Source organism: Taeniopygia guttata, chromosome 2, assembly GCF_048771995.1.
Source record: "Taeniopygia guttata chromosome 2, bTaeGut7.mat, whole genome shotgun sequence".
Classification (NCBI taxonomy): Eukaryota; Metazoa; Chordata; class Aves; order Passeriformes; family Estrildidae; genus Taeniopygia; species Taeniopygia guttata.
The window spans coordinates 77,129,887-77,156,457 of record NC_133026.1 but is presented as its reverse complement, the minus strand read 5'-3'; the positions used below and the strand labels follow the sequence as shown (position 1 = coordinate 77,156,457).

Below are 26,571 nucleotides of genomic sequence, written 5' to 3'. Positions count from 1 at the left end.
GCTGCCTTTCATTTCAAAGTAGATCTCTGCTAATTCAGTGATGGCAGGTGTTCTGACACACCTGAGATTGTATATGGAAATCTTTTTCATCCAAAAGTTCTGGCATTGATGACCTATAGATTTTGTCATATGTTAGGATTTGTTTCTTCACAAAGTGTTGCTGGATTTTTTTCATATGCAGTACTTATGTTAGCTGTGAAAAACAGTATACCATGGTAGTCTTGCATTCTTTCGTTTAAGTAGTTAAATCATAATAATTTACCAATTGTTTATATTAGTGGTTAGAATCTGTGAAGCCTTGTGGGAAAATTTTAATGAGGGCAAGGGGTGGGAAAGACAATAAATTAGTTTTTACTTCATTATTTAATTATAAAATTGTGGCACCCCCCTGAGGTATCTTTCCTGTGTACTGCATCTTCAGAAACAAGGGCAGTTTTTCTTTCTGGTATTTATTATTTTCTACCCCATGAGGTTCCCAGAGTCAAGTGAAGAGTCTCATCAAGTTGGGTGCTAAAAGGCTCCTGGGCTGTGCATTTTTTTCCTCACCTTGTTTTGATGTCTAAATTGCATTTACACATTTCTATTTGATCTGCTAAACATGAAGTTCAGTATAACACACTTACCACTGTCTTGTTCTGGTGGGGGTTTTTTTTGTTTGTTTTTTAACTTTAACATCTATGTAAACATTAGGGTGCTGCTTAATAATGCTTTTGGTGTTGCATTGACTTACATGATTATATTCTGCTTTTTGGTGCTTGTTCAGTGTCAGTTCTTGCATTTTACCTGTGGCTGAATTTCACTCAGCTACCTTCAGAGAGATGAGACTTACCTCTTAACAGCACAGTTGGGACTGGAAGTATAGTAGTATTCCAAATGTCAGTCCTTCAAGCAGTGTTGGTTTTTTTTTTTAAAGGGAAATTGTAGTTTGACAGCATCCAACTGCTCTTAAGCAAAAGTAATCTTCAAAAATGCTGCTTATGATGTTAGTTTTTTATGTAACTGTCAGCTGAGCAATGCAAAATGATTTTGTTTATGTTGCATGTTTTTGTCTAGATCACATGGCAGGGGCAGGAAGAGGGTCAGACACAGCACTTAAGTGAGCTGCTATGCTGCTGTCAGTTTTTCATAAAAGAGAATATTCTTTTCTTAAAAAAAAAAAAGACCAGCCTGTGTGTAATCTAAATATGTGTTTATACACACACACACAGCTACAGATTTGTGGGAGATTTAGTCTCTTAAAAGTTGCTAATTTTATCAATAGCTTTTTAGAAAGCAACTTAGTGACTAACACCCATTTTATTTCATAAAATGTTATTCTTTCATAAAATGCTTCTGGAACAAGGGAGGGTCTCTTTTTTATTTATTTATTTTTTTTAATAGATATTAGCTAACTAACGGTACTCTAGGGAGTTGTCTTTGACTTCGTAGCTTTGCATGGTGCAAGATAAACTGGGTACCCTTCTGTTTAATTAAAAAAAAAATTGTTAACTGGGTGCCAGTCAGAGGTCTGACTAAACTTTGAAGCTGGGGATGTATGATATGGAAAGCTTCCAGGAGACCTGTCTCAGCTAAGGTAGTAGGAGTCCAGGACTTGCACATCCTCATCCTTCTTTTGTCCACTCCCCAAAGGCATGGAAGGAGACAAGACTGCTTTGGTAACTTTTTAAAATTTAATTTGAACATCCTTCTACCAAACTGGACTTCATAAAATCCAAACTGAAGTGGATGTATATAATTCTTGTGAGAGGAAAATATAAAATACGTACTCAGAATTGGGTGAGCAGTTTTAAGTCTAAACTGCTAACCCCAAAAAACTCCTCAGCAAATTTAGTTTTCTGTCAGTTTCAATCCTTACTGCTGGATTCCTTACTTCTGTGAACAATTCCTAACTAGGAATTGGTTTGCTCCTTCGTGTGTCTTGTTTGTGTTAGGAAAGTGATTGGCAGAAGTCAGTGGACGACATTTGAAGGCTGAAATGCACAAGTGGTTTATCTTGGCTCTTCGTTTTATAGTTAGCTATGCCTTATTTTTTAATACAGGACATGTGCTTTGCTAAATTAGGACAACTATTTGATTAAGGACTCGAGACCTTCAAAAGCTGAAAAACAGGTGGTGGGCTCCCAGTAAAATCTATTCCTTCTTGATGAGAAGAAGAAATATGCAACACTTTGCATGTGTATAGATGTGCAGCTTGTGATGGGATAGACAAACTGCAGGACTTTGTTCTTCAAGTACCATTTAGGCTGAGAACTCATAGTGTTGTAGCTGACTTTGGTGGGGGGGGTGGGGAAGCTGTTAGTTGTCTGATTATACCTCTCATTTTAGTTCAAATCTGCTTTGTGTGCCTTCTAGCACCAACATGACATTGAGACCTTTATGTGAGACCTCCTTAGAGGAGTTGAAGAATAAAAGAGGTTCTGCCATCTTGATGTTATACTTGAGTTGGCTGTGTCCGAGCAGGTATTTAAGGAAAAGGTTCCAACTCTGTGCAATTTTTTGGCAAGATAGGTCTCTTCACCCTAAATACTTTTCTGATCTCTGCCTTAAGTAAATGGGGAAGACAATATGTCTTGGGGATCTTTTACCCTTGGAGTACAGTGAGCAACAGGAAACTCTTTTTCATGCCAATGTTTTGGATCAGGAAATTCCTGTCTGCAATACATAAATTTGTCAAATCAACATCTGAAATCATGTGGCATTTTTCTTTCTCAGGAATTTGTGTACAAATGTGTATACTAGCTGCAGTAATGCTATGTTGAAGACTTTTCAATCAGCGTTAGCTTGGAGGAAGGGGTTTTAGTATTCTTTCCAGTGAATCTATTTTGGGTATTGCTATGTCTGATGCTACTTGGCAGTTGAATTTGCATTTTGATTTTAGTACCAAAAAGCTACTTCTAGGGTAATTCACCTGTTGACGTTATCTATTCCTTGAACATTTGTTCTGTGTGGGAGAGGGGGTAACTTTCTAGAAAGGTAGAAGGTTCTGTGGTATCAGAACTATCAGAACTATAGCCACAGTGCATGAATCAAAATGTTCCAATGTGAGATTTCAGGGGTGACTTTTTAAAACTGTTTTTCTTGCCACTTGTATGTATAGACTAGACAGCATAGTCCAGTCTGAAGCTTTCTTTGGCACACAGGCAGGAGCATAATATTTTGCTTATGTCTTAATTTCTCTTGGGAAGTTATGGCTCTTTACTCCCCTGTGGGTGTACCTTTTGTTACCCTGCATGGTTGTCTTTATGGAAAAACACAAATGCTTGTGGTGAGTATTTATTTCTCTTGCCAGGAACTAGTGGAACAAAGGTGAATGTGAGACTTCCTTTCCCTCAAACAATTACTAATTTTTTGTGCTTTGACTCTGGTTTTAAAAGGCTCCATGTAAGAGCCTTTCTTGTATCTAAGAAATAATCCAACTGTGAATTGGCTTACAGTTTATCAAGAGGTTTCACAGAAACTATGAATAAGGGGAAGGACTACTTTATGTTTGGTTGTCCAGGAATTTATTGATTCAAATATTGTTTTGATTTAGGCCTTTGATGATGGTGTGATTTGCCTCTCATCATGAAAGTACATGGTATGGCAAGTTGTATTTGTCTCTGCAGGAGCTGAACTGTGATGACTGCCCAGCATCTTTATAATGCTACATGTTTCCATAGTGTGTGTCAGGTAATGAAGTGGAATTGAACACCCTTATTGCTTACCTATTTTTCTGAGCACAGGATTTGGCAGCAAAAGTAGGACACAGTGAATGTTGCAGGTCTGTTCCTTTCTGGATTTCCTGCTTTCATTTTGCCAGGCCTCATTTTCTACGGAAAACAAATTCTTGCCCTTCTGTGGATAAGATCTCCTGCTGCCCTTTGCCTTGCCATGTCTGTCACTGAAGTGTAGGGTTTCTTCATTAAGTCCCTACTTGAGCAAAAACATTCCTAGAAGGTGAAGTTTAGCTTCCCCAGGATTAGAGTCTAAACCAGAACAAGTCTAAGTCAGATACAGGAACCTTTCATGCAGCAGTTGGCTGTCAGTGATTGTGTGATTTGTGCCTTTTAAGTATCAATTATTCCTACCCATGTTTTCCTCAATTTTCTTCCTGAGGTATCGGCACTTGACTGGAAGGATGGCGATAAGGTAGGACACAGAGCCTGGGCTTTTTGTTAATTGAGTCATACTGATAACAGCCTAGTTGCTAATGCTAGCCAGCCATGGTTTTGAGAAAATATAAGACAAATTGTGAAGGGTTGTGTTGATTCAGGATGTATTTTCATGCCGAGGTCAGGTCTTTCACTATGCGCATAGGGGAAGAAGGATCATCACACAGTCTTGCTTTAACCCTGTAGATGCCAGCTAATGGGTGTGAAATGTGAACAAAATCCCTGTAAAATCAGTAGAACTTGTGTAAAATTTTTTTTGTAGACTTGACCACAGGCAGTTTCAGGAAAAAAACTCCCAATATAAACTCAATTAGATATTCTAGAGTCTTGAGTCTTACAGCTAAAAATACAAAAAGGTGGAGTGGAAAGGTGTATGTTTTTTCCTGGGCGATACAAGAGATGTTCATCAGGTACCCAGTAGAAACTTGGCTTAAATTAAAAAAAATGAATGAATACTCTAGGGATAATAAGCAAATCTGCATCACTAGTGAGTCATCTGGTGAACTAGATGTTCCTAGTGGTATGTTTTTGGATGATAGAGGATGGTGGAGGAATAATGAATCACATGAAGTTTTCTCTGCTATTCTCTTCTAAAACAATATCAAAATTGAGTTTGCTTCAGTTTTGAGAAAAGAACCTCATCTTGTGGTGTATCTGAGCCTTTTTCCTTTGGAACAAGAACTACTGCTTTTTAAACATTGATTTAAAATAAGGACTTAGTATTTTTTTAAGTCCTCCTTCATGATGAAGCCATGAAAAGGAAAATAAAAAAATCTCAATATGTTAATACTTGCATGTTGGCTTTGCATTTGTCTGTCAGAGAGCTGAAGTCCTGTGTTAGTAATACCCAGACTGCACACAGGTAATAATACAGCTTTGCAGAAATTGAAAATGTATGATGAGACTAAAAGTACCTAAATAAAAAAAATTCTTCAGGGAACTGGCCTTAATTTTCTGTACATTTTGTGGAAATGTTCTCTATTCATACTACATAGTATGTAATGTAGTTGTTAATACTTTGACCTTTTTGTTTCCCTAAGTAGTGTATCTTTAAAAAAAAAAAAGGTATCTACAACTTTCTTTGAGCCTCTAGTTCTTCTAAGTATATGTGCTACCTTAATGGAATTTCTAAAATTTTAAGCTCTAGAATTCCAATAAGAGTTTTTCAATCTAGTTCTAGTGAAGTGGCTTTGAAAAGTTGAGGCTAAGAATATGATTTTCAGTGTTGTGTAACCAGCATTAATTTTTGTGATCTAAAAAGGACAGTTTATTTCTGAAATATTTCATTTGAGGAATTGAACTGTATTTTTGTTACTTTTTTTGCTTTAAAATGCAATATTCAGATAAGGACAATGTACTTTAGAAAAAGGTGCAAAAAAACAAGCACAATTAATGCAAGAATGAAATGTGTTAAGGAGACTGGAAACCAGACCACTGTACTTTCCTTGAGACTGTGTAGCCACATTAGTTATACAGGAAAGCCATTAAATTCTGGCTATCTTCTGCAATGCATCAGCTGAGCCTTGATAATTCTGGTTGCCAGCAGACCAGAAATCAACTAATTGCATATTTTATAAACAATTTACCGTAACACTAATGCTTGGTGTCAATATATATTAATGCAGTACATTGACCTGACCCAGTTAAATGTGACAGCCCTATCCTTCAGGAGGGCTGTGCCCTCTGTAAAGCTGGAGAATTAAAATTCTTTTATTGATGTAATGTGTTCTTAGTTTGCTGAGTACCCTAGGCAATAAGCTGGGTATTCCCCCAGGATTTTTTGGTGGAATGTTCTGTGGTGGAGGAGACAGGGGTGCTGCATCTGATCAGTGGCAGGGTAACTCCTCTAAAGTGGAGCTTTGCAATCACAACTTTGATGAACTTTAACAGATTTGTTACTGTTGTCCATTCAATAAAGGGCTGACTTGGATCTTTCTCTTGTGCAATAGGTAAAAAGAAGTACAGTATCTTAATATTATCTTTCCTGTTTGGCAATAGTCCAAGGCATCTTGAGGGCCTGGCATATCAGGTGATCCTTCAGTGCTTGCTGAGGATGTTGGAAAGAGTATCACTTGTTTTTTTTTTTTTTTTTTCTTGAAGATTGACTCTTTACACTAGACATAAGAAAACTTCTCTGAAGAGATTGCATCAGTTGTGAAGAGTAAATGGACAACTCTCTCTGTCTTATGTTTTGACATTGCTTTGCCACTTACACAAGGATTTATTCTGAAGGGTAATAGATTTATGATTTGGTAACACAGTATGGATAGATAACACCATTTAGATAAGTGGCACAAAGGTTTTCAAAAGTATTTTAAAGAGAGTTTGCTACTTCAATTACTTCCTGTGCTATCTTGCTGTGTAAACTACTATGTAAGCTCTGTGGCCATGTTGGAAGCAATTAAGAATAGGTAAGAAAGATGCTACCATTGTTCCAGGTAGGGCTTTGAATGTTTGAATGAAGTTAAAAACCGAATCCATCCAGAAGCTGCCAAAGGAGTTTGTATGTAATTTTGGATCAAATCTGGTATTGCTCCTTCAGGAGCTGCCTCTCAAATTGTTTCTTTTCAGCTGAAAGCAAACTCCAGTCTAAGATTAGTCTGGATTCACCTTAATGTGTTCTGAGAGATGAGCATCAGTTGTCTCTGATTCTCTGATCCTTACAGTCAGTAAATCCAGTTGCCTGCTGCCCTCTTGTAAAATCTGACAACTCCTTATAGTTCAGTAACTCTGTGTAAAGCCAGTAAAGCCTTGGGTGTGCTATGTGCAGACGGTTGGTTGGTAGCAGCAGCTGCTTGACTCTGTACAGCTCAGGTAGTTCTTTTTTCTGCATTGGTGTCATTCAGACTGGCCAGAAGTTTTTAGCATCCTGAAGAATTTTCCATTGCACCTCCTAATCACTTTTGAGTAAATTATGAAGTGGCTAAGAGATTATTCTTCCTTTGCTTAATGGCATGGCTCTCTTGAGTATTTCTCTTCTGCTGTGCAGTTTTGAGAAGTGTGGGAGAGTGGGTGCTGCAAGTGCTTGTGTTGTTTTGAAAATGCTTCTTGGGATCCAGACAAAAAATAATGTCTGGAATATTTCTGTTTATTGTCTGTGAGAGGCAAGGAAATAGGAAAGGCCAACTAAATTATAGCAGCCAGCAAACTCCTCTGAAGCAAAAGAAAATTTAGGAGTGACAGGACTGGGCCTTGCTGCCCACTGGGTCTGTGTTGCACATTCCTCATAAATCTAGTGACAGAACTGGATCAAGGCTCCTTCATTCTAGAACAACAGAGGGGAAATGAAGTTAGAGTTTCAGTGCTGCTTTATTAACTAGAAAAGGGAGAAACTTTTACTTCTCTCACCCCAAATCTCCATAATCTGTAGTTCTCAAGAAGGTACCAGAGCTGCAGGAAAGCTTGTAGGCAGAATCTTTTCTCACTTTCAATTAGAATAAATGGTCATTATTTTCTTTTGCTAGTTAGAGTTGCAGATGAAAGTGAAGGATGCTAAGGACAGCTATTCTGTCTAAGTGAGGAAATTGCTGAAAAATCATGTAATATCTCAGCTAATTTGGAATCTAAAATATTGGCAAAAGTTCTCCTACGTTGCTGTAAAGATAAGTAATCTACCAAGTTTGCAAGTCCTCTCACCTCAAGGCCAAGATGTTTGCATTTTCAGCCTTCTGTTTTCTTCCAGCCTAAACTGTCCAATTTTTAGGTTAAAGAGATCTGTGAAAAAAAATTAAATCTGGGCATTTGGCCACAGTAAACAAATGAGAATTGCTGTTTCTTTGAATGTTTTATAGCAATAATATGAATTGTTCCAAAGTACTTTGTGCCTCATTCATAGCAAAGTACTACCTTTATCTTAAAATATTGTTTGCACACGTGCAATGTAAAAATGCTATTTAGACTTGAGCATCTTTATTTTTGATTGATGCTAAATTTAAATGGTGATTGATTCCTTGGGATTCATTGTTATGCTTTCTGCTAACCCAAGACATGTCCTTGACCTGTGAGAATGTGCTGCTGTGGGGCTGCTTGCCTTCCTCTGTACCAGGGCATCTGAGCATTTGTCTTTCAGAGCAGTACTTTTTTGCATGGGTTCTTATCGGAAAGGGACTTTTCATGTTGTGTTCTTGTATTTATGTCATGGAGTTAAATCGTAATGCTTTGCCTTTATCCTAAGAAATTTTGTGCATTGTTTGTGTAGGTGATGATCAACTCTCCAGCCTGAAAACCCAGGGTTTGCACAGTATTTGTGTGTCCCATGATTTAAATTAAAATCTCTATGGCAGCTATCAGCAGTGGCAGAAGCAGGAATCAGAAGAAAAGGGCTGTATGGGCAAGATTGCTTTCTCTAAAGACACTCCTGGGAATACCTTTGCATAGAGCCTAAAATACACGAAGTGGCTGAAACGAGACCCCTGTAGCCTGGTCTCCTGTCCTTTTCAGTGACCCTTCATGACTTATGAATGGAGAATAGTTTAATGGAGTCATGTGAAGAGTTGATAGACATAATCTGTAAGCTAGAATTGTACATTCTAGAAGTGTGACAGGTATCTGAAGCAAGAATGAGAGATAAGTGGTTGCTCTTTTCTTTTTAGATCTTCATTCATGCTTATTTGAAATACTGCAATTCTCTTGACTATACTTGTCAGTAGAAGTGAAAAGCTGCAGTCATATTTTGTCTGGAAATGGAATCCTGCAAATTGTGATCATTCATCACTATAATTTAGCTAAAAACATTTGTTTCTGTCACCTTGTGGTTGAGCCTTGGAGCAGCAGCAATATGAGAAATTTCATTAAGAGAGATTGAATCTATTTTTTTCCTTGCTGTTTAGTCACAGAATGGCCTGGGTTGGAAGGACCTTAAAGATCATCTAGTTCCAACCCCACTGCCATGGACAGGGACACCTTTTGCTCACCATATTTCTCACAGCTCCATCTAACCTGTCCTTGAATACTTCCAGGGATGGTGTATCCGCAGCTTCTCTGGGCAGCCTCACCACACACACAAGAAATAATTTCTTCCTAATATTTAACCTAAACTTAGTCTGAAACCATTCACCCTTGTTCTGTTACTACATGCCTTTGTAAAAATCCCTCTCCATATTTCTTGGGAGCTCCTTTCAGTCACTGAAAGGACACACCTAGGTCACCCCAAAGCCTTCTTGTTCCTAATCTCAACAAACCCTATTCTCCTAGCCTTTTGATTTGATGGGTGGACTGTTAGAAAGATAGAGCTGCTTTTCTAGCCCTCCCTGTTCCAGTAGAGCAGCCTTGCTGAGTGACAGTTTATTAACCTACTTGGGTAATCTGCTCTTCTCATAATGACAGAATTAATCAAAGCTCCGTGAATTTGCAGTCAACTATGAAGGACCATTCTAGGCTTTTGGAAATTGAGTTTTGTCACATGTATAGTGCATCTCTAACTATTGGATTTATGGACCATAACAAATAAAGCTGTGCTTTTTCAAAGCTTTTTGTTTTCCCTGCATAAGCATTTTGATTGCTCATCTGTTTTTAATAGCTCTCAATAAGGGATGGGTTTTATATTTACAGTAAAAGCTTTGAAGCATATAATTATTTCAGTTTTCTTACCCTGAAATAGCTTTTTCTGAAATACTTTGCTTGTATCACCCTGTACTGTAGCTTCAAGCCCTGACTTGGACTTGGTGGGTCCAGTTGGGGCAACTCTCACTGAGAATGACATTGAGTCTAAGCATCTGTTTGCTTGTAGAAAGTATCCTTGTTCTTCTGGAAGTCTCTCTTTCAGACCAATGAGACTACCTTTTAAACTGAGGGTGAACCTGGAGGGGAAGCCATTCTACCTGCTGGGTACAGCTGTAAGCTTCCATAGTTTTAGTTTGGTTTATACAGAGGAAAGGGCATTTTCAAATTTAGTCTGTAACAGTTCCCTCAGATCAGGTAAGGTACCACTGGAGAATCCTTTTGTTGCTGATATAATTGTCTAAACTGTGATCCTCATCCATGAAGAAGCTTTGCACAGGAAGAAATTCCATTGCTAATGGACATTGCTTCTTCAGAAAAATTCTAAAGTTGGTCTGGTCTGTGAATTTCAAATAACTTGTCCAGAATTCCTTTACTGACTTGAAGCCATTCCAGGGGTTTAAAAAAGTATAGAATTGTGGTGTCTGTTTCCTGCTTCGTAAGGATAGAAGACAGGCAAATGGACACATTTACTGTCTGTGATTATTGGCAGAATCCTGCAGAAAGCAGATTTTGTGGCTTGACAACAGCTGTGACTCAAAGCTGCCTAACTTGCTTGTCTCTATTTGTAATTATCTAATCCTGCTTAGGTTTTGTTTTCCTGAATACTGGTTTTTGTATGGTGAGCATTTCCTGCAGTAGAGGACGAATACAGACTGAGGGCCTTTCCCCTCACAAGGTAGGATGCTCCAAGTCCAAACAAATATCTGGTGTTAATGGCTTGATTTTTTCTGACTCATTCTTTAGGTCATATTTCTCTTTAGGCCTAATGAGGACTGTTGCTGTCTTCTCATCTATGCTCTTAAAGAAGAACGCTAGGTACTCTAAATATTTTAGTTACTTTACTAAAAGCTGAATACTGACATTATCTGCTGCTCTTTCTCAAGAAGAATTCTTATCAGCCCATTTGTTCGTGTTTGTGTCTCCTGGCATGAAAAGCTGGATGTCAGATACTGATAGACAATGTGGCTCTGCTTCCCATGTGAGGGAATCTGCTGGATGCTCTAGATTAAATGGAGCGACTTGGACTTGGAAACACTGACTGTTCATCTCAAACTGGCAAACAATTCTAAAAGTTGATTCAAATGGGGGGAAACTTGTTCAGGGTAAGCAGAGAGGAAACTTTGCCCTGAGAAGCTTATAATCTACATGCAATGAATTTTAGGTATATTGATTTTGTAATTCTGGAAATACAGAAGCAATCCAACTACTTTTTAATTAAATGCCATGTCTTTATCAAAAGCTAAAGTACTTGCATGGCTTACCGGTCACTGATTGATTCATATAGATAATAAAGTTTTAATAAAAGCTGTTATGAGAATTGCCAGGGTTAGTTCCAAAAAGAAATAGTAAGATGTAATTCTTGCTTCATATATAAATACAAAATTGTTAAGAAGCAATTAGAGGAATGACTGAGATCCCTTGTTTTGTTCAGCCTGGAGGAAGCTAAGGGGAGATTTCATTGCAGTTACGACCTCTTCATGAGGGGAAGAGGAGCAGCAGGCACTGATCTCTTCGCTGTGGTGACCAGTGACAGGATTCAAGGGATTGGCCTGAAGTTGTGTCAGGGGAGGGTTAGGTTGGATATTAGGAAAAGATTCTTCACCCAGAGGGTGTTTGGGCACTGGAGAAGTTCCCCAGGGAAGTGGTCACAGCACCAGCCTGACAGAGTTCAAGAAGCATTTGGACAATAGTCAAGCACATGGTGTGATTTATGGGGAGTCTTGTGCAGGGCCAGGAGGCAGACTGATGATCCTTATGGATCCCTTTTAAACCAGGATATTCTGTGATTCTACAGAAAATGGAAAATTATAGCCTAAAGTAGATGTAACAGTGTGGCTAGGTCTTCAGAACATTTTCAAGTATCCATTCAGACTTCCTGCTATGAGAAAAACAAGGTAAATATTCTGCTAGTTTTAACAGAAAAACATATATTTTTTTGTTTTGTTTTCTGCTTAGTTATGGCTTCTGGTAGAGGGTCTTTGCTTGGAGGTTTGCTTTTATTATGAGTTTTCTGTTTCTGTTGATATTCCTGTCCAAGTCATCTATAGCAGGCTCAGGACCAAAAGCTTTAGCAGTCTTTCTAGGCATTTTAAGGATTCTGCTATTCAAGCTGACAGCAGTTTGTGTGAAGTCCTGATAGTAATTTGTTGTCATTCCTAGGGATTTGCTTGTTCAGTTGTGCAACTGACCAACACAGCAAATGTTATCTAGTTACCACAGTTGCTTCTTTTTTTAATACGATTTTTTCTCAAGGTGGCTAGGAAGGCCAATGGCACTCTGGCCTGTATCGTCAATAGAATGGCTAGCAGGACAGGGCAGTGATCGTCCCCTGCCTGGCACTGGTGAGGGCACACCTTGAATCCTGTGTCAAGTTTTGGGTCCCTCATAACAAGACATTGAGGTGCTGGAGAGGGTCCAGAGAAGGGAAACAGCTGGTGAAAGGAGCACAAGGCTTATGAGAAGCAGCTGAGGGAGCTGGGGTTGTTTAGTCTCAAGAAAAGCAGGTTCAGGGGGCACCTTACCACTCTCTACAACTGCCTGAAAAGAGGGTTGAGTAAGGTGGGTGTTGGTCTCTTCTCCCAGTTAACAAGTGATAGGATGAGAGCAAATAACCTCAAGTTATGCCAGGGGAGGTTTAAATTGGATATTGGGCAAAATTTATTCACAGAAAGAATTGTCAAGCCCTGGAATAGGCTGCCCAGGGAAGTGATTGAGTCTCCATCCCTGGAGGTATTTGAAAGACGTGTAGGTGTTGCACTTGGGGATATAGTTTAGTATTAGGCTTGACAGTGTGAGGTTCATGGTTGGAGCTGATGATCTTAAAGGTCTTTTCCAATTTTGAAATGATTTTATCTTTTTGTGGTGATATAGATAGCTACATGGGCACCAGTATTTACACATACAATGAAGACCTGGATTTTAGGAGTATGTTTTTCTAAAGGCAGTCAGAACGGTTACAATTACAAGAGTGTTACAATTAGGATTAATTGTAACACTTTTCATTTCTATGAGGGGTACTTGGGTAGCTTTTAATACAAATAATGTTTCTGGGCTCCTAAGGATATGTAGACTGTAAGTGTTAGTAATACTAATTCTCACAATAATTTGTATATAGTAACCCAATTTAAAAGGTGCTGTCATTTAAAGAAAACATTAAACCTTTGAAATGAAAGAAATATAAGCATATATATTCTAAATGTTAAAAATAAAATTTGGCATTGGAATGCAGACAGTCATTGTGACTGGTTCTGAGTGAGTTCTTAAGCCAGCTGGGGAATGTGCGACATTAAGCATACTGTAACCCATTATGAAGTCAGGTTGTAGTTAGAACTTTCCATGGTTCTTTAAGAATTCTGACTCAGCTGTAAGTACAAATCAAAAGTTTATGGCTGGTAGCCAAACAATGCAGATCATTCATTAGAACATGTGTAGTTAAATAATTTTTTGATGGAAGGAGATTGAGAGGAGGAACTTTGAGATGAGATCTGACACCTCTGCCTTGCTGGCCCTAAGTGGTGTAGGTTTTTGTATAGGCAAGTGTGGTTCTCTTCTCAATTCAGGTGTTTCCTTGTCTTGCCTGACACAATACTTCTCTCTACATGTAGCAGGTTGGCAGTGATCTTTGGTGAAAACACTTTCCAGAAGTCTCATCCAAAATGTGGTGTACAGAAACAAGTGTTTGCTGGTCATCAGGGCACATTTTACCTCTTGCTTAGGTAGAATGGGAAGTCTGATGATCCAGAAATATATTAATTGTGACAGGAGTAATTGCATTCATAATGTATACGAGCTTCCAAGGTGTCTTCAGTTCAGCTATATTTTGAAATCATTACAGTCATATGAATTTTGGCAGCCCGGCGGTAGTAGGAATTTATGGAGAATTTTAGCATCTATTGTTAAAAATATCTCTCTCTTCAGAGTTTCTTCAGAGTTAAAATGACTACGCATGGAAGAACCTAAAATCTGTTGTGTCACATCAGACTAAATTTGAAATTTAGTGTTTGCTTCCATGAGAACAACTCATGCTGCAGAATTTGTGTACAGTAGAGAAACTTTTAAAAAGCTTCCAAATTCCCATAAGTTTTTGTTTGAGCATGCAGTGTGCTTGACAGTCCAACCTCACATCTTCCCTGAAAGATGCTTTGGAAACTGCTCAATTTAATGGGTTCTCACAGCCAAGCATACAAAGTTTTTGTTATATTTGAGGCTCTATGATCAGGTATTAGTAAAAATGTGGGTTAGCTTTAAGGCAAGTTGCTTGAATTTCATAGCATTTAGATTATTTTAACTGCAGGTGTTATTGCTATTAGTGGTTTGTGGATTTTCTTTTAGTTGTTGGGATTTGTTTGGGTGGGTTTTTGGGTGATTAGCTTTCAATTTTTACATGTGAAAATATAGATATTAGTTGACCAACTTGAAGTTCAAGTCCATTTTTATGGGTTTGGACAATAAATCAGTCCTTGTGTTCTTGGTCTTGGTGGCAGCTGTTGTATTTTTTAAAATAAATTTTTAAAGAGAGATGAGACCTTTGAAAATAGATTTGTCACATGTTTGTCTTACTTTTGTCTCCAACTACAAAAGAAAGTTTAATGTTTGACAGCTCACAGACAGGAAGCTGTAAGATTTTGTGATGCTTGTGGTAATAGTTGTCATCATGTTGAACATGATGCTGCTGGGTTAGGTTTCAAACTTTCTCAAGCTTAATTTTTGTGTAAAACTGTATCAAAACCAAGCATACATCAGTTTGAGTTCCTTGATAAAAGGTAACTCTTCCTTGTGTTGTTTGTTAATGCTTCAGAAAGCAATTACTTCTTCCAAAGGGCAATGTCTTCTACTGGACAGTACCTGCTGGCTCACTGCAGCTCTTGGCTGCCTCTCCTCCTTTTCCCCCACTGCCAGTAGTCCTGGCAAACTTGTCTCCTGAAATGAGATGTCTTTGGGTGAACAAAACTTTGGTTGCTGTGAAGAGCACATAGTAAGGTGTTTTCAAGAGAGAATTGCAACAATGGTGATGCTACTGGTGGTGTTTCCTCAGAGACCTGTCTTGTCTAACATTTTCATTATTGACTTTAAACTAGATGAGTCCAGCAATGTGTGTAATGATGGGAAACATCCATGGCATAGCATGGAGACTTGGGAAAGTCTACTGTACATCAGGGAAAGTATTTGCAATGGAAGAATAGAAGAATCTGTGTAAAAGATCCTATTTAGAGGGCCAGAATGGCAATATTGATCTGAAACAGAACACCTCTAGGAAATTGCTACTAGAGTGCTTGGAGAAATTGGGAATGGTATCTTACACATTAGGCTACCTGTTGTTTTCAGGACTGTGAAACTAGGAATGGGTCTTGTTTCCCAGAGGTAGAACAGATGTTCTGGGTGGATGTGCTTGCTACATGCTTCTGGGGAGTTGTTCTTGTTTCCTTTACAAATATTCAGATTGTTATAAATCCCTGATAGGTTAAAACCCCCAAAAACTCCTGAAAGTAGAAGTTAGAATGCTTGATCCCAGAAATGTAGTTTTAAAATTATCTTTTGGACCTTGCAGCAGAGGGGAGGGGATTGTACCTTAAAGCAAGACTTCTTTAAGTTCTTAAGAGTTCAACTGTTAAAAAGGCTCTGGCCTTTCTCTGTAACAGAGAAAGACCAAAGGACATCGAGACAAAGTTACTTTCTATGTAAAAATGACCATCATGCTTGCTAATTTTTTATCTCCCTGCTGGGCCTTACGTTTGTGTCTGGGAAAATATGGTGGCATGGCTACACTGTGGACCTTTCTTCATGGAAGAAAGCAATTATGGAGAACCCAAATAATCTTTTCCTAATATTGGCTATACAGCTTTTATGTGCCTGAATTCAGTCTCCTATGGTTTTCACTGTTCTTGGAAAATGTGAGTGGTTTTCATACTCCTGTGTGTAGACCACCCCATTTAACCTGATTTTAGGCATCTGGTGATGTGAAATGTATTCCTGGTAGATCGGGAGTGCTTACAGAGTAGGCACTGGGCCATAGGGGAAATGCTGCTATGAAGCACATCATCAGTCCTCTGTGTCTCTTTGTCTGCTCTGCTGTGAGCTTTGCTTCAAAAAACGGCTGTTTAATTAAATGCCAGGACTCTTGCCAAATTCCAGCGTGATGTAATTAAAACGTTCTCCACATGCAAGGTCTGACCCAGCATTCAGTGTGGATCAGAAACCTGATGCACCATGGGGATCACACTCTCCGAAGGGTATTCTTCCAGTTTGAACAGAGACCAAAAAGGGGGTGAACAGATGGGGAGCAAACAAGCTCATCTGCAGAACTGTTAGTGAGTTGCATCTTTTCCTCCTGCCTGTGCAGAAGGAGCAAGTAGACACTTTCAAGCACAGCTCAGTCATCCATCAGTTACTGATACTTGTGTGGGTTTTTCACAATGTTTGTCTACTTCAGTGCGCTGTGTCAGTGCAGACTTGTTGGATGAAGAGTGACATGACCACCTACTTCATCCCCTGATTTTTACAACTTTTTAAAAAGAATAAATTATTGTGGAAGATCGTGTGTGTCATGACCCTGCATTCCTTCACAGGGATCCTGTTATATGTCACTTGGCAATTTGTTTTACCCACTGTGGTGGGTACTTGATCAAGTTTAAGAGTTTTTATTCTCTGCTGTTTTTTCAGTGAAAATTAGAATATTAACTGCTTGCTCTTGCCAGGAATAGGAGAAATTGCTTTCCCTGCAGACTTCCAGAATTGAAATGTTGCTTGTTTCTGCTGTTGGATTGCAGCAATAGAATAAAATTCCAGTCCTTCAGAGCTTATCTTCGTTGTTGGAAGAGACAAATATTGAAAAGCATATTTGAGGAAACAACTAGTATTTAATACTAGTTGTCTTGATAGATATTTGCCTACCTACCAGTAGACTGCTTAAATCATGGAGAGCTTCATCTGAGAGACTAAAAGAGGGCAGTATACTTAGAGATTTCATGAGCTTGAAGAGTACCTTGGGAAAGTGCCTGTGGATGGTGCTAGGGAGTAGATGAAATGGAAGGCTGTGAAGGAAGAGCTGTTTGGGTGTTTTGTTTTCAGTTGGCAGGACAGGATATGGTAAATAGTGAATAAATCTCAAGTCAAAAGTATCTCCCTTATGTCAGGTACTCCCTATGGGTCGTTTTCATTCTCTTGATTTTTAAAGAGAGCAGTGCACACAATGCAAGTTCTTGCCTTAAGGTGGTGTGTATCAGTGATGCCTGTTCTGAAAAGGGGGACTCAGAAAGTGCTTAAGAAAGGTTGTTGTACATTGTTGCAAGCTAGTGAAGTGAGATAATGACAACTGAGGCTGTGATTTATCCCTTTGAAATAGAGATAGTCTTTCAGTGAAAGGTCACCATGGAGACAGATCAAGCTTTGTTATTGTTTCCTCAATGAAAAAAATTCGTTTTCAAACAGGTATTTACTAATGGTTGCTACATGCTTTTAAAGGTAAGAGGGAATGAAGAGTGTGATCGTAGTCCTTTTTGAGAGGCATGCTTTTCTTCAGAGTCAGATGTGATGACTGCCAAAAGGTGTCACTTGGGAAGTGCTTGGGCACTGTCAGTGGAAATTGGAGATGGCTCAGCCTTTCTGTCTGACCTAGAACAGTGGACACATGCTTAGTATCCATCTCTTCCTTTGGGTGCCAAAACCACTTTGGAAAACCTTCTATAGTTATGTATATTTAAAAATGCTTTAGATATAAGATTGAAAATGTATTTTGTTATTTGTGAGTGGACTGACTTAGTAAAGATATTTGTCATTAATAGATGCCTCTGTCTACAGCTTCAGATTTCGTAGTGATGCTTTCTGAAGCTGGGCTCCAGCTGAAATGAGACTGTTTTCTACTTCACAGAAAAGTGTGCTGTATTGCAGAGGAAAAAGTCATAACACTGGAGATTCAGAAGTAACCATTGGAAAGCTTGCCTTGAGGTATTTGCTGACATCTGAAACCCAGATTATGAATTTAAAAATAGTAGTAATATTGGTGAACTCATTGCATTGTACATATTTGGATTTCTGAAGTGATCTTAAAAATGGACACACTCTTGCATTTCTTGACTGTATGCATCTCTGTGTATGCGTTTATATGCAGAAATCAGGTATCTGAGTTTTCAAGACAGCATGGATATTCAAATAGTATTTATTCTTTTGGTTAAATTATGAATTAGTAGTTGTGCTATGCTGGAATTGCAGCAGCAAGCTGTCTAAAACTCTTTACTTTCCTAAAGCAACTTTGTTTTGGTAGCTATTGATTTTTATTTCAGACGTGTAGTATGAATAACAGTATGAACATCTGTTACTACTGGAAGCATAGGAGATATTTTAGAAAATATTTATACAATCTCACCTCTGCTACCCAGCATTTCAGATGTATCCCTACTTGTTTTCTGACATAGATATAGGACAAGTTTCACTTGTGTTCTTCACTTCGTCTGTCCATCCTGTACACTGCCACTGCTTATATTTCGAGCAAGTACATCTAATGACTTCTTTGACAGGGGTTATCATAAGCAGTGGAAAAACAGAACAATTTTAAGCATTCCTGCCTTCTCTCAGGCCCTCTGGTAGTGGATGAAGGTGTGCTTATTGGCACAAGTGGAAAAATCAGGCTGTTTGGTTTAAAATGCCTCTGATGTGTGCTCCCTAGACAGAATTAGTGGGTTTGCTTTTTCCAGGCTGGTCTAGGACTGCAATGGCCTTCCTGCTTCTGTAGGGTTTGTACCTATGTTTTAAAACCTTAGATTTCCTTTAATGAAGGTAAGGAGTACCCAAGGAAATAGCACATAATACTTAATCACATGAGAAATCACTGTTTCAGTATTAGTTTCACTCTATTGTTTAGTTTTGGAGAAGTCTGTTTCAGTAGAGCAATTGAGTTTCAGTATTAATTTGCAAAAATTCCCGGAAACATGGAATTACTTTTGCATTTCACTTGCATTTTGTACTATGTACTAGTGTAGTATCTAAACCTTCTGAAGGTCCTTTCTGTGTTAGATCAATGATTTAGCTCATAGACTTCACACTGAACAACACAGTGGAGAATGAGATAAATCAGCAAAACTTCTCGCTGGCTTGGACAAGCAGTTTTGCTCCTGTTGTCATGGTACAGATAATTTCTGAAGACTAAATTTTAAGATGAGTAAATCAGGTTCTTGGCATGGCATGGTGTATTTCTCAAACTGTAGTTTTATAGTGGCATTTAGTTCAAACTTATGTCTGAAAAAGAATCATATGAGTCGTTAGCAGCTCTCTTAAGTGTAGTTAGCCAAGGATAAGCTGTCCTTTTAAGAGGATATTGTGGAAATGAGCACCGGAGCAAGCTTCCTGCACCTGTGGCTCTTTGACATCAACTGTGTTTTGATCTGATCTGCAACCATGGACATGCCAAGACCAGAGAGGTGCAAGTGTTTCCCTCTGGCTCATATAAACTATATGCTTCCCTGGAAGTAAAATGCAGCTTGCTATAGCCTACAGCTACAAAAGTAGATGCTTAGTAGTTAAGGAAGTGCTTGGGTATGAAAAGTGCTGAATGGCACTAGACAGAGATTTTCAAAGAGGAGGGCGTGGGAGGAAGTGTACAACTGTTGTCAGTTCCCAGGACATAACTACTCTGCTCCATGCTCTACTTCTGCATGTACAAGTCCAGAATTGCTCTGTCTGCTAGCAAAAATGTACTAATGGGATTGTAAATTTTATTATACTTACTTGCTAGAAATCATCAGAAAGGTTGGAGCAAATGCAGGAAGATGCAAACTAAATCCCAAATGGCTAAATTGTTGAACATCTCTACTCCACACTAGAAAGACACTTTGAGAATGTTTCTTGTCAGACAGATTGTGATCAAGGAGTTGGAACAGTTTTCACAAAAATGAGTTAGTGGTGGTGACTGCTTTCAGCAAAATGAAGCTAACCAGAGAGACTGGAAGAACTGGGAAGAGTTGAATTGTGTTGTTCAATGGCAAATAAGCCAAACACTTATGTTTGGCTACTCTTGCCTAACAGATCTGCCAAAAACAGCTGCTGTCCTGGGCATTGCTCAGTTTGATTTGGTTCATCAAGCCCATCTTTCCAAGTAAAGAGGAGTTAGGGGCTGATCCTTAAGTAGAGCCATCTTCACTTTATACTGCATAGGTAGCTTAGCTGTTTTCAGGATGATAAAAAAGACATTAAAATGTATAATTGAGTGGAAGTTTATGCAAGGAGAGAACCAAAAGTATCTTGTAGATAGTGTGCTTGGACCTTATCTTGTTGACCACAGAGTCTGTGTTTACCATTAGCCTCAGCCCATGTGACCTCCATATTTGGATTTCTAGTTTCCTTCTCATGTTACCAGCCTGATTATTGACAGCAGTTTTTGTATAATAAGCTGTTTCTTCTGTAATAATTACCATTGCATTGTACCACTTTATGTGCTTTCTCTCAACTTTTAAGTTGAGTCACCTCAGTTACTACAAATCTTAATAATGTTTGAATGGTTGTTTGGTTGTGGATTTTGTGGTGGTTTTTTGTTTGTTTGCGTTTTTTTAATTTTTGGGGTTTGTGTTGCTTGTTTGGTTTGGGCTTTTTGCTTGGGTAGTTGTTTTTTTTTTTTTTGGTTTGTTTTGGTTTTGGCTGGGAGATGCTTTGTTTTGGTTTTGGCTGGGAGAAATTCTCTAAAATGATCCATGCTTTGGTGTGGCTTCTGTTAGTTTTTTGCTAATACTGATTAATTAAAAAATATGTGCAAAAGTGTGATCAAGAAGCAGAGATGATTCCCTGATTGTTTTGAGAGTGCTCACATGACATCGTAGTGGTGAAGATTTGGTGTCAAATGACAGAATATTAATGCAAGCAGTGTGTCCTCTGTCCTCTTTTCTGTACAGGTAGTGAGTTTGGTCAGAGAAAGAAACTTAGGATGAATTAAAGAACATTGAATTAAAGAGTCAGTGTGATGCTGGGCAAGATGATTGGGAGTTGGAGACTGGCCCTGCTGCACCATTGCTGGTTCCCAGAAACCATCCAGACAAGAACATCATGAGCAAGAGATTTTTTTTAACTGTCATGTGTAGTGGTCATTGGCATACACTATTTCTGTTGTTTCTGCTCTCTTTTCTTCTGCTGGAGATGTACCTTAGTTTCAGTATTCTTTTTTTCCTGTAATGAGATGCTAATACTGAATACTGCAAGAATGAGTTATACCAAAGAGCAGAACTACTTATTGTCGGTTCTGCTGGAAAGAAAGAGGGATGAAACATATCTTTTCACAAAGACACTAGATAAAACACTTTTCAAAGCAGTGCCTTTTTAATTGTTTTATTTTAATATTTTTTGATTACTCAGTTCAATTAGAGCTTTATGGATATACTTCAGAAGGAATTTATACTTCTCAAACTGTAACCAAACAATCTTTATGACAGTGGAATGCATACTACTAAATAGTGAGAATGAAAGACATTTTAAAATTAAATATTGGATTAGTTAGAATATATTAGTTACCTTTGTCTTTTTTACCTTAATGTGTCCTCCTCCCACTAAAAACCTCTGTGAGTTGTAAATAACATGGCCCTAGTGAAGGAAAAGGGCCATTTAGGGCAAGCTAAAAAAGTGTCCTTTGTTTTTTTGTTGCTGGTTTGTTGGGATACCTTGGAGTATGCTGTGATTAAAATAGATGAAGAAATTGTAATGCCTTGAGAGAGATATGTTTATCTCTCTCATTTATATTTAACTGTCTTCTGAGAGTTTCCATGCCATGTTTTTATGTTTTCAGGCAGGAAGGTTTTGTGAAAGAGAACTGAAATATAGATAATGGTGCAGAAGGAATAAAAACACTGAATTGGCACTGAAAACACAGTATCTTTATGTGGAATTACAATGCTACTCATATTCTGGGGGTAGATGAGCCTCTGTGTTGTTTTGGACAAATTTTACTCTGTGTTCAGGCTTTGACTGCAGTGGCAAACTACAGTAGTGTGTACAGTCTCTGTATAGAGTTGAGACTAGAAGATTAATTTATGTAATTGAAACTACATAAGGTTTTCAATAGGAATAATGGAATTCTGTATTATATTAAAATGATCAGTTAAAACTGTGGTTTTTTTTTTAATATCAGGCAGGTACTGGGTCTTTTTGTTTTGTGGTTTGGTTAAGTTGTTGTTTTTTTTTTTTTCATTTTCAGCTCAGTCATTGCCAGATATCTGTGGTTAGTGCAACATTAGAACTTTGAATTTCATAGAATTCAGAGGAAAAGGAAGAAGAAATCTAAAACTGATTGCCAAATGTATTGTGTGAAGCCATAGCTTGATGTCTTTTGTAAGGATGGCTTCTTTCATACTCTTAATTGTTTTTAACTCAGTTATTATATGCTGATGAAATTAATTTCTGAACTTGCTAGTATGAGGCTTGTCATTTTGCCAAACTTGATTGTTAGTTAAAGCAGGGATATTTCTCAAGTATGTAGGTTGTCTCCTATTAGTTGCCTTTAAGATACCACTCTCTCACTATATGCCTTTTGCACAAATCTGTGTAATTTAGTTTTTGTAATCCCACTATTTTTCAAAGTCTCCTTCTACTTGAATCCTTGAGTCAGCCACTTCCCTTTCCCTCTCCTCCCCTCCCTGTATCCATCAGTAAAGAAAAGCTGGAAGTGACTGTGCTTCTCTAAAAGAGTAGAGTGATCCTTGTCTCCTTTTCCTTAACTGTCAGGTTCTTTTGTTCTTCTTTAAGTAAAGAAGTCATCTTAGGCTGTCAGATCTGTATTCTCATGTGAAAGATTTTTGTATCACTTTTCACAGTGTACACTGATACCAGAGTACTAGGTATGATGTCTTGAGAAAGGTTTTTCACTTCCTCTTTACCATTAGCTCTGACTTAAACAGCTGTCAGTAGTCAAGCTGAAAATTTGGCAGATATTGTGAGGTGTATTTTTGTGGTGTTACTGTGTACTGCACCAAAAAAGCTGCTCCTCCAGCAGTGCCACAGCAGCCACTTCAACCTGGGGGTTTCTTCTGCTTCCCCTTAGAGCAGTGGAATCAATAGTGTTAAGTTTAATATTAATTTTTTTTTTTTTGTTTAGATCTTGAAACTACTTGTTTGTGAATACAGATGAATCTAAATACAGACCCTAAGTGTTAATGGTATTATTGTGGAAGACAAACATCTATTTGGTAGGTTTGATTTTGTACTGCTGAACTATATTATGAAATTCAGACGTATACCAAATATCTGATGCGTTCCAATGCAGTAACAGGTTGCAGCCATTTCAGAATCTGTACTGGAGTTCATCCTCTCAGGTTGCCTCTACTCTTTGTCATGAATCATGCAATAAAGTGCAGATGAAGTATCTGCCAATTTATATTTGATATTGAACTGGATAGTCATTGCCTTTTCTGAGTGGAAAGGATTAGCATCTTGCTTAAATTACAATAGAACTGAGAAAAAAAAAATTGAAGTAGCCATTAGTGGTGAATTTGTCAATGAAGTGTCTTTCTCAGAGAAAGTATAAAACTAGAAAAAGGATTTTGTTTTGACTTGTGTTTATTTCTTGTGTTGGTTTAATAATTGTTTTGGCTGTTGGATTAAAATAGTAGAGTTAACATTAGGTAATAAATTTGAGAACATTATATCTTGAGTAAATGCCAATCTTAAAACATGGTGGTGATTGGATGACAACTTGTAATGGAAAGTCCTATATTAAATGAATGAACATTTTCCAAGAAAATTCTGTGATTGGTGGGAAGGCCAAAGTTTTATTTTCCCGTTTCCTTGGCAAAGTAGAAGGTTGCAGAGTGGGAACCATTTTTGAAATAGGCGGAGCCTTTTCAGTTTAATACTTGGTTGAGAGACATGCTAGTCTTGCTAAGTAATAAAAAAGGACGTTAAAGATTTCTTGTTTTCTTACTTTGAGTTCAAATAAGCAAAGTACTTTCATTCTTTTTTTCTCAGGAAGCCTAGACTAAACAGTCCATGGGGTTCTATTATTGTGTGCTTGGAAAGTAGAGCTTGACACTTGGAGTGGGTGCAAAGTTTGGCTGCAAATAAGCATTACCTTCTGGCATGTAGGCTGCTTAGCAGGTGTGCAGGTAGGGCTCAAAGAAGTTTGATGCATTATTGATTCTTTATAAACCTAGCGTTGTTGTGTGTTGTTTGTCACTCTGTATGGTGAAATCCTTTGATAAAGCAGACATGTACTGTCTTCAAAATTTAGGGTGACCTTCATAGTCCCATATAAAGGTTCTTCGTTTACAAACTTCATCAGTGAGTGCTGAAGTTCTCTTGAAAAGGGATAATATCTAGAAAAGATATTTTAACCTGTTACATAGAGGAGGCAATACATGTCCTGCCTCTGTTTAGTCATTAGATTAGATGAGTCCATTTGAAGACTTAATTAAATAAAGCCTTTAGTATTCTAAGTTCATAGTGAGTTATTTAGCACTTGGATGAGAGTTAAAGATGTCCTGGCTACAAACCCAGTAGGCTTCTAGCACAGCAATTAGAATCTATCACTATGCAAACAATTTTATTTAAGCTTAATGATTTTAATCCAGACATTCTGATATCTTGCCCTGGTGATAGCAAACATCATTCTGCTAAACAGTTCTGAAAATTTCAGTCTCCCATCTGCACTTTAATGTTCTCAAGCTTTTTGCAGTATGGTGGGTAAACTATTGTGTCATGCTAGCTGCAGAACTTCCACAGCTATATTACATCAGAATTAAATAATGCTTATTGCCTTCAAGTGGCTTCTTGTATCTGCTTGTAACACTGCCCCATAAAGGTGACACTAAGGGGCTGAGCCTTAGGGCTTCCCTGCTGCGAGTGGCTCAGCTGTGCCCTGTGATGGGGCCAGTGGAACAGGCTGGTACCTGTACCTGGAGAAAGTTCCTAAAAGAAATAAAAACCATAAGGTGATTTACTCCCTTCCAGGGATATATTAGTGTAGCCTGTTGGCGTTTGCATGAGGTTTTGTCGTGTGCTGTGGTACTTGAGAAGGTGAGGCAGGTGCTGACTGGAAGAACAAAATGGCCTGTGAGAGCTGAATTGAAATTTAGCTTAAAACTTACAGAAATGCTGTAGAACTAAGTATACTATTTCATAGCTCATATGCCAGATTTCACAGCCAAATTTCACTATCCTGGAAGCTGGAGTTGTAGTTTAAAAATAAAAAAAGTAATGTAAAAATGTTTGTGGAAATTCTACTTGTTAAAGTTTTAGGAAATATTGTCCCAAAGTACCAGTGATAGCACATGTCTGCAAACTCTTCAAACTTTAGCATGCTTCCTGTGAAACATTCAGTTTGTTTCATTTCCTTGGGACTGGAGTTTGTGCAGATTACTGCACAAGTTGTTTTACTGCATCCTGACAAATGTTGGGTGGAATGAAATTTGGAACCTGCTTGTTATATTGGCATGCGTTTTAATTTGGAAAAAAAAAGAGCAAGCTGTAGAGCCACACTCCTAAGATTTCAGGGCAGAAGGTCAATGTGAATCTGTAAATGAACATATTTCATCCTGAAAACAGCTCAGTGAGTAACAATGCTTGTAGGTAGGTTAACTTCAGTGTGGAAACAGTGGTAGTTTGGTCAGCAGTTAAGAATTAGTAGATGGAAACCAGTTTTATGATATATAATTTCCATTGGTAAAAATGTTAAGTTCAAGGAAAATGATTGTCCAAAGTGTGTAGTCCAACTTTCTTGTACTTGGGATAAATGAATTGATATATTACATCTTTAAAGGATGCGTTATAGCCACAAAGCCTAAGTACTGCACTAGGCTGCTGATTCCATGGGAATACTTGAAAACATACTGGGAGCTGCAGTCTTTGGAGAGGCAGATTGTAAAGAGATACACTTGAGGTTTTGGTGACTTGGACCAGCATAATGTGTTTCATGGAAACAAGAGAAGGAAAAGAGATTTTTCTTTCCTCTTGAATGATCCCTCATGCTTTGAGGTTTGGATTGATTTTTTTTTTTCTGGATCTCTTCTTGATGTGGTTGGCATGTATTTGATTTTAAGAGACCTTCTCTGAAGATATAAAAGAGAAAATAATGATGATCTGGTAGGAAAACCTTGCTCATAGGCACTTTCATGTTGAGAAGTTTAATTTGAATAATGTCATTTGGGTAAGAATTGGTGGCTTAAGTGTCTTAAAACCAAAAATTTCAGACTTTTTACATCAAAGTCATTGTAATGTAACACTTCTCAAGAGTTAAAAAGATTAATGGATATTCTGGACTTAATTGTTTTCTGTTCTCTTTTCCTAAATGATTATTTTTTCTGTTTTGGCATTTTGTCTAATGTTTTACTTCAGCATGACCAAGCAGTGGATTTGGCCCTACTATCCATTTAATTTCTGAGGTACCTGTCACTGCCTGCTGAAAAAAAAAGTAAGAACTTGATTTTTTTGAAAAAAAAACTCCCCCAAAAAAAAGTGATGTCAGGAGAAGTACTGCTGTTACTCTCCAGGGTGGCACATAAGAAACAATGGTTAAGTCAGCCTGTCTTTGAGACCTTAGAAGGATGTGTAAAATATGGCCTGCAAATGTCTGTATACCAGAATCCAAGCAAATGTGCTGCAAAAAAAAACTGGTAAAATTGTTCCAGAGCAAGTGAAGGGGACTCATTGCTATTCAGACTACGACAGGCTTTGCATAAATAGTTAACCACATAAATAGTGTTTCCAAAAATAGTTTCTCAGTGTCATACAGTTA

General features: G+C 38.0%; 1 protein-coding gene across 9 annotated transcripts in view; it reads left to right on the top strand.

The window, feature by feature from the left end:
- FBXL7 (F-box and leucine rich repeat protein 7) overlaps positions 1 to 26,571 on the top strand; it is a 225,285-nt gene that overhangs the window by 56,287 nt on the left and 142,427 nt on the right. The window contains exon 1 of one of the 9 annotated variants that reach the window (XM_072924283.1): positions 17,645 to 17,816. The exons of 7 other annotated variants lie outside the window; for them this stretch is intronic. The gene's annotated coding sequence lies outside the window, so the exon portion shown is untranslated. Of the gene's footprint in view, positions 1 to 17,644; positions 17,817 to 26,571 lie in introns of those variants that run through there. One more of the 9 variants, XM_041714641.2, reaches the window with a different exon arrangement.